This window comes from Adiantum capillus-veneris, chromosome 18 (genome assembly GCF_014529385.1).
Source record: "Adiantum capillus-veneris isolate H3 chromosome 18, ASM1452938v2, whole genome shotgun sequence".
Lineage (NCBI taxonomy): Eukaryota > Viridiplantae > Streptophyta > Polypodiopsida > Polypodiales > Pteridaceae > Adiantum > Adiantum capillus-veneris.
Genome location: NC_140948.1, coordinates 42,694,442 through 42,703,309, shown reverse-complemented (window position 1 = coordinate 42,703,309; position 8,868 = coordinate 42,694,442). Strand labels below are relative to the sequence as shown.

At 41.0% G+C, this 8,868-nt stretch overlaps 1 pseudogene; it reads right to left on the bottom strand.

Moving 5' to 3' along the window:
* Positions 1–8,036: 8,036 nt before the first annotated feature.
* Positions 8,037–8,579, bottom strand: LOC147435562 (peroxidase pseudogene; annotated as a pseudogene).
* Positions 8,580–8,868: the final 289 nt, after the last annotated feature.

Below are 8,868 nucleotides of genomic sequence, written 5' to 3'. Positions count from 1 at the left end.
CAATCAAGCTTAGCCATAGGTGCCCCTTCTTCGTAGTCAACCACGGGGGAATGTTGTAGTTGACGATGACAACGGGCCATACACTGTAAGATGTTGATCTTTGACCAAATGGATTTACGCCATCCATAGCCAGGCCTAAGCGCAAATTTCGAGCTTCCCTGGCAAAATCCGACCATGTTCCATCTATATGTTTCCAGGCTACGCAATCTGCAGGAATTCGTAGCACACCATCCGAAGATTTATTCTCCTCATGCCATGATGCTAGGGCGGCCATGGACTTACATTCGAAGAAATGCTTGATGCAAGGAAGCAGAGGAAAATGTCGCAAAACCTTTTGTGGAATTTTTGCCCCGTGGAGATCTACTCAATATCTTTCGGAATCACATTTCGGACACTTCTCCATGTCTATGTATTCCCCTCTGAAAAGAATGCAGTCATTAGGACAAGCGTGGATAGAATTGTAATCCATCCCCAAGTTTCACAAAATCTTTCTTGCTTCATCTCGGGAATCTGGCATCACATTGTCAGCTGGTAGTATGTGCTCTTTAAGCAATCTACACAACATAAAAATACGATACAGTCGTGTAAAATCTATCAGATCATTATACATTTAGAGTTTTATTAAAGTAAACTAATTGTAATAGATCACCTGAAAAGCGCTGTGATGCTAGTGTCACTCCATCCAAACTTTGCCTGCATGTTGAGAAGAACCAGGAGTACTTTCAATCTAGACATACGTGCTCCATTATACAATGGCGTATCGGCTTCACTTTTCATATCATCATAGATAAGCCTTTCTGAATCCATGATCGTCTCGATCATTTCATCAATCTCGGGCTCAAACATTGCCTCGTTGGGAATGTGCTCTGCATGATCATCCCCCGAGCTGTCATAGGCTACATCTTGTGGCCTCACATATGCTGCTTGACCAAAGCGCCTGCGAACACGTCTATTGGGTTGCAAGATTGCTTCTTGTTGGCCAACGTCAGAGTCCGACGAGTTATAATTGGCAACAACTCGATCTATAATAGATGGATCGAACTCGCCAAATTCGCGAACGTGCTGCAAAGAAACATGTCTTGTCCGTCGCACAACATGCTTGCATTGATAACAAGGACATAAGACCCTCGTTGAGAGATAGGTGTTTCGGTTGGACGGTCCCACATCCTCGTCACTACTCATAATGAGGATAAAAATCTTATAACCTGGACAAAAAATTTAATATTCTATTGGCATTCTTCGTCTTATCTCTCTCTCTCTCTCTCTCTACCTCACATTCTCTAGTCATGTCCAATCCCCGCACACCTCGGTCTAGAGGTGCACGGAGATCAGAACCACCGGGTTATAATCTCGTCTTTATTGGTCAATACCTATATTTGTGGGTACAAGAAATCTACAGACCCACGTCTACATGATACTGCATGTAGTGGACAAAACCCCTTTGCCTCTTCTCTAGCTGTAGCACTTCACAGCATCTTAATATCTTTTCACAGTAGATCTTTTCACTGTTCGTCTAACTCTAAACCCTAATCCATAAGTAATTCTTGCGTGGACTCAATCTAACGTAAATAAACGTAAATCTAACTAAAAATAAACCTAAATCTAATTTAACGTAAGTCTACATCTAACCTAATCTTTAACGTCTTTTGGGATAGTTTCCTACGATGTTAAAACTCTCTTCTTCTTGTGTGTGTGTGTGTGTGTGTGTGTGGATAAACCTAAATAAACCTGAGTCTAATCTAGTATAACATAAATCTAAATCTAACGTAAATTATGTTATATTAAAAACAAAGAACTAAACTAACAGGGATTATAAGAACCTTAAAACTGATTTAACACATAATTTTTCACATAACTCGGCAAGAGTTGGCATTCTCATCACTAAAGATGTGAGAGTTAACTTCCGGCGGTGACGCTGCCTCATCTCCATCCACATCTGACGACAGCAATTGGCCCTTTGGACCGTTCTTGCTCTTGTTACTAACTTTGAAGTTGCTGTTGAATGACTAGAGGTTGTCTAGATGGTCATTGTCGGGGATGTAGTGACTCTTGCTGCCCTGAAGATCCACCTTCTTCCCTATCTTCTGAAGACATTTCACCAGTACTTTTGGATTGACGGAGCCCACCATGAGTGAAGGCAGCAATACCCTATATTCCATTGCGGGCTTTCTTCACCCGCTTCATGCAGGCATCACAGTCTATGGAGACCTAAATCTAATCTAATATAACGTAAATCTAAATCTAGCGTAAATAAACGTAAATATAACTAAAAATAAACCTAAATCTAATCTAATTTAACTTAAATAAACCTAAATCTAATTTAACGTAAGTCTACATCTAACCTAATCTTTAACGTCTTTTAGGATAGTTTCCTACGACGTTATAACTCTCTTCTTCTTGTGTGTGTGCGCGTGTGTGGATGTGTGTGCCAATAAAAAGAGATAAATGGTATAACCTTTCTATCACCCATGCCAAGTATGATAGATTGGTTATGCCATTTCCCTCTTGAATAATAGGTCTTGAGTTCAACTCCTCGTCGGCTAGATCTTTAGGTCTTTTAATTTTAATTAGTTTCCTACGACATTAAATTAGTTTCTCTCTCTTTCTCTCTCAATGTGTGTGCGTTTTTTTGTTTATGCATGTTTTCTCTCTCTTTTCCTCTCTCAATGTGTGCGTTTTTTGTTTATGCATGTTCTCTCTCTCTTTTTCTCTCTCAATGTGTGCGTTTTTTGTTTATGCATGCTCTCTCTCTCTTTTCCTCTCTCAATGTGTGTGTGCATTCTTTGTTTATGTATGTGTGTGTGTGTTTTTATTTATGTTTGTACTCTTTCTCTCTCTCTCTCTCTCTCTCTCTCTCTCTCTCTCTCTCTCTCTCTCAAAAACACTATGTGTGTGTGTGTGTGTGTGTGTGTGTGTGTGTGTGTGTGTGAGCAAGAGAGAGAGGGAGAGAGAAAGAGGGGAAGGGAAGATGAGAGTGAGGAGAGGGAAGGACCATACCTGGCTCTCCTTCCTCTCCTCGTGTGTGTGTGTGTGTGTGTGTGTGTGGAGAAGAAAGAGAGAGAGAGAGAGAGAGGGAGAGCGTTACCTGCTCCTTGCTTGAGGGCGCCGAAAAACTCAGATCTGAGATCTGAGTTTTTGGGCACTCTCTGTTATTTTTTTTAGCCCAGTCGGCGTCGCTATGAACGTCGCAAATTTACTTGTAAATTTGCAACGCTCATAGCAATGCCGGGAAATTTGTTTTTAAAGCGTCGCTGTGTGAGCGTCGCTAATATGAATAGCCTCTTGTAGTGTAAGAAGACCTAGTGTGCTTTTGGATGATGTGATCATGATGTGAGTGATTTTTGACATGTGAGGAAATTCAAGGCCTATATGCAACATGACAATAGATTGTACGAGGTGAAAATGTCAAAATGAGCCAGTTTGAGGTCAAGAGATAAGCGTGATGAGGATCTCTACTAGTGCAAAAAATTGGCTTTTTCAACTTCTAATGCTACACACTTGTCCTATAGCCCTAATGAGTAACCTTTATCTCCAAAGGAAATATTTTCAAAACTGTTTTTCGTACATGATATAAGAACTTTGAATTTTCCATTTTGGCTTTTGGTTTGACCAGTGTACCTACAACATTCATGTGTTTAATGCACAATATATTTCATCCTTAGCTTGATGAATTTATTTGAATGATATTTTTGCTTATTGTAAGAATGAAAATAAAGATGAACCACATGTAAGGAAATCACTTCAAGTATTATTGGATCATCACTTGTATGCCAAACTACATAACTAGTGCTTATTTACTAAGGAAGAAATTGTATATCTAGAAAGTGTAATCTCCAATCCATAATGATCTTGATAAAGTCAAGGCAATTGTAGATTGGACAATACCAAAAACAATGAGACATGTGAGGAGTTTCATGGGGTAGGCATAGTATAAACGAGCACATATTAAGAGTTTCTCTAAGATTGCAAGTTCTCTAACTAGATTAACAAAGACAAACAAGAGTTTTGTATGGTCAAAAGCAACCAGTTACAGAATGAGTGGCTAAAAATTGTAATTTAAAAATCCCAAAATAAGAACACATTTTGTGGTAAGACTTGATGCAAGCGGGGAACAAATGGGATGTGTTTTATGTCACATTAAATTTCTTGTGATCACATTTTTTATTATCATATTCACATAATAAAATTTTAAGGAGATAATTGGTGACATGACAACCCACCAAAACTTCGTCGAAGCATGCGTTTTCCCAACGGGCCCATTGGGAAACTACAAGAACACTAAACCAGGACCACCAGGAAATGAAAAAAATCCCATTGGGCTTACCAAATTGGACAGTTTCTATACGTTAAGGAAAGTCACATAAATATTAAACGTGATCACATAGTTTGAAATGTGATCACTCAACATTATTAACATGTTCACACATTTGTGATCACGTTCATGAAATCCCATGTTGCTACTCATGCTCTAGAACATTGGCATCCTTTATTGCTTAGTGTAAATTTTGAATTTAAGAGTGATCATCAAAGTTCAAAATATATTTTCACTTAACCATTCCTGAACAACAACAGACAAAAATGATGGCTTCAACTATTGTTGAGCTTATTTTGATCTCAAATATTTGGATGTAAAAGAGAACATGTTAACCGATGGCTTTAATCAAAGTCCTAGGTATAATTTTCTTTTTGTTGTGCACAATGATTTGATTGATCAAGTTCGAAGTGAAGTGAATAATGATCCTTCTACTCTAACATTATCTCCTTTTTGAATTCTCATGTGGGAGCGATGTTTGAGGCAACATTTCATTTGTATAAAGGTAACATGTATTATCACGATCAGTTGTGTGTGTCTGCAAATCCCTCTTTGAAACATCAAATTTTGTTCGAAAGTCACAACACCCCATTTGCATGACATCCTAGTTTCATAAAACACGTGATAAAGTGAGGAGCTCATTGATTTGTCCAAGAATACGACCTGATATCTTCTTTTCTATGCATGAATGCTTACCATTCCAATAGATGAAGGTTCAATAAAAATACTTAATTGGTGAGTTATAGCCTCTAGATGTCCCTAGTAAAAAGTGGGAATCCATATCAATGGACTTTTTCACTGCATTATATACAAATTTAGAGGGAATATTCACTTTTTGCATTGGTTGTTGAATGTGAATCACTCCTTGCCTTGCTACCCACCTTGTACATGTCCTCTCCCCCACTCATGTGGCTTGCTCCCATCCTCCCCATGCTATCCTCACCCCCTTTTCTTGTGTTGCCCTCTCGCTCCCATTAGGGAAATTTTGCACTCTCAAATGGGCCCTATAAGGACTTTGATTTTCTCCCTCTTGTCCAAAACGGGTGCACGGTAAAATTTTTACAAGTGAAATCAAAACTTGATGAACCTTTTGGATTTGGAATGTACTCATTGAGATCTATCCATTGATATATAGCACATGGAATAAATGGAATCTCTCCCCACATTTTAGCTTCAATGGGGAGGCCATAACTTCTACAAATCAACTCCAAATTTTTCGGAGTTTAGGGATTTAGAACCTACTTTCTAAGATCTTTCCAATGATATGTTGGTTGATAGGGTTTTGACAAAGCGTTAATGTACTTCACCGGGCTACCAACTTTAAAGAAGAAAGCCAAAGTCAAACCTCGTTATAGGGCCTCTTTGAGAGTCCAAATTTTCCATAATGCTCTTGGTTTGCTTTTGGTTGTTGCCCATGTTCGCGCCGCTAGCCTCTGCCTCACTTGCTGCCCCTCCACCCCAAAAAAAACTTTCTTGTTTCTCAGTGTGTCAGCCTCCCTTGTCCTGGTTTGGTTGCCCTTGTGAGAAAGGGTTTTGTAGTAGAAAAGTTTGTGTTTGCACCTCACCCACCATCAGTAGTAGACACAAATGGATGCTCGTGGAGGGACTAAGATGAATCCCCCTTGCGTGACCCCGCCGAGCCCACCATCTCATTTGCTCTATCGCAAGTAGAGAAAGCAAGCCTTGTAGTAGAGGTGGAGCTCCTTTAGGCCACCTCTATCATCTACAAGATCATTTGCAATTGACCTAGTTGGGGTGAGGTACACAACCTAGTCCATGTCCACCTTCTAGCAGAGGTGGAAAAGATCATTGACATCCAGCTTCTTGTGTAAGGATACTACCAACTTGAGTTTGAGACTCTTGAGATGGCTACCAAGGTCGTTTTCATGAGCCCAATCGCCATCCCACTGGTTAGATTTTATTTGTGAGAGTGACACCATGGTTTTGATGTAGCTGCGTATGTTCTTATTGAGGAGGCCTATCTGCCCATTTTGGCATGCTTCCCTGAGTTGAGGAGGGAGTTACTTGCTGCTTCTTTTTGGGATTGTTTCCAAGATCATTTTTGAGACCCCGTGCATGGAAGCTTCAATTGCATCCAAGGCTGCTAGCGTGCTTGGAGTATTCAAGACTCCTGAACCAATTCGTCATTTGCAGGAAGAGGGGCCACTTAGCAAAGGCATGTCCTCGCAAGAGATCTCGACCCACACTGCATGCTTAGCCTCCCAAGGCTGAACATGCCTAGTAGATAGCTACCCACGACATGCAAACTAGCACTTCAATAGAGGTCAGCAATCGGCTAGCTAATGGCTGGTGGTAAGTGCCCGATCATCGTGAATAGGGACGTGCCTGACAACATACACACACACACACATCTCCATAGATTAGGTGGAATCACAACACCCATATCCTCTCCAAGAAAACAGTGAGGTACAAAAATTCATTTAAAACACTCGTTTGAGCATAGCCAAGCATAGAGTTGCACACAAAAGCATAGCTTATTGCATTCCAATGGAGGTTCCAATCAACTTAATTTCCTCCTAATTCTCAACCACACACATAACATCTCTTTATCCCTCTCTGCACACACACCAATTTTCTCACACACCTATACACTCTAGTACATAGGTTTAAATTAATGAATATTATGTATTCGCCAATTTCAAGGGGCCGAAAGAACAAATTTCCTTTTTCGATATTTAGGAAATTCGTGTATACTTTGACTTCCTTAATCCGCTCGATGAGTATTCATAATATTGGGCCGACCTTGTAGGGAGCAATTCTAGCAAGTTGTTGTTGATATAAATACACTGGGTATTGTATAACTCGACATGTGTTGAGCGAGTGAGTGGAGCACGACGATGCAGACCAATGAGAATAGTAGTCTGAAATTATAGTGGAAAAAACTGGAGGATGAGAATATCAGTAAAAAAGAAAAGGTTTGGTTTCATTTATAAAATCGAATCTTCTTCTTTCACAATCGAATAATCACCATTATAGTGCGATCAATCAAATTTCACAGATAGTCTCATAAATTGAATGGATTATGGAATAATCTGCTATACAAACTGGTCAAAGCCCTCTTGTTTGATAAGACTAGACTCCCTCAATAATAATGAAACCAATACTTCTCAAGCTATTTGAAAGTTTGCTTTGGTATACAAAAAACGTTAAATAGAAAATTGATTATGGAACAATCTCTTATACAAACCAGTCAAAGCACACTTGTTTGACAAGACTAGACCACCTCAACAACGACGAAAGAAACACTTTTCAAGATAATTGAATTTTACATTTTATACACAATACACAAAATAACTTGAATAAAAGATTGAAGGGGCTAAAAGAATGATTTTTCTTTTTCGATATTTAGAAACTTTATGTATACGTTTTTTATATTTAGAAACTTTTTGGCGATCCTCTCAATGAGTAATCATAGGTGTTAGCCAACGTTGTAGGGAGAAAGTCTAGCTTGTAAGAACTGGCTAGCTGCTGTTGATGAAGCCGCATTGGGTGCGCACCTCTCCTTGCATGGAGCCGGTGAGGGGGGCGATATTTCCCATCTTGATCATGGCGGTGGTGAAGTCGGCGAAGAAGGCGGCCTGGCTCTTAGCGTAGCGGGCCACCTGGTCAGAATCTATACTTTTAATTTTTGTCGATCCTCTCAATCACTAATCATAGTTGTTAGCCAACGTTGTAGGGAGAACGTCTAGCTTGTAAGATCTCGCTAGCTATTGTTGACGAAGCCGCATAGGCTGTGCACCTCTCCTTGCCTGGAGCCGATGAGGGGGGCGATATTGCCCATCTTGATCATGGCGGTGGTGAAGTCGACGAAGAAGGCAGCCTGCCTCTTAGCATAGGGAGCCACTTGGTTACATGTGGTGCCGGCGGTGGGGTAGAGCACCTGGTCGGAATGGAGGAGTCCACGGTTGTTGAGGAGGTTGGAGTAGTAGCCATTGTCAAAGAGCGTGGGGGAGGCAACGTCGAGGTCCACAAAGGCAGCATTGGCACCGGCAGGGCACTGCGGCACAAGCAACTCGCGGTAGGCAGACTCGAGAGCGGTGGGGTCGTCAGCGTTGTGGGTCAGCCGTGCAACGAAGGTGTTGCAATTGGCCTTGCCGATGGTGTGGCTGCCAGAGAGCACCACCATGTCCTTGGGGGAGAGGCCTACGTTGGCGAGGTTGGCGACGAGGTCGCTGACGTTGAAGTTCAATCCGAGCAGGTTCTGGTTGGCGAGGGAGCGGCTGGCGGTGATGATATGTCCGCACATGGCGCTGTATTTGCAACTCAAGTTCAAGTTGAATCGCTGCTAATTAGCTTATCCTATTTTGCGTGAGCAATGAGTTGAGATAAGGCTCGGTTCACATTGCTCATGACTCTATCTAACCCACAAACCACCACAGCAACCAATAGCCTCCCAAAGTGTGGATCCACCTCATAGTCACTTTTTCCCCCACCCAAATTGTAATGTTGGAGTAACAAATGCTTGAGAGCATAGTTTGGATGCTTCCTTCTCCTATTTGCCTGAAAAGAAAAATCGGGTAAGGCCTTTCGCAAAG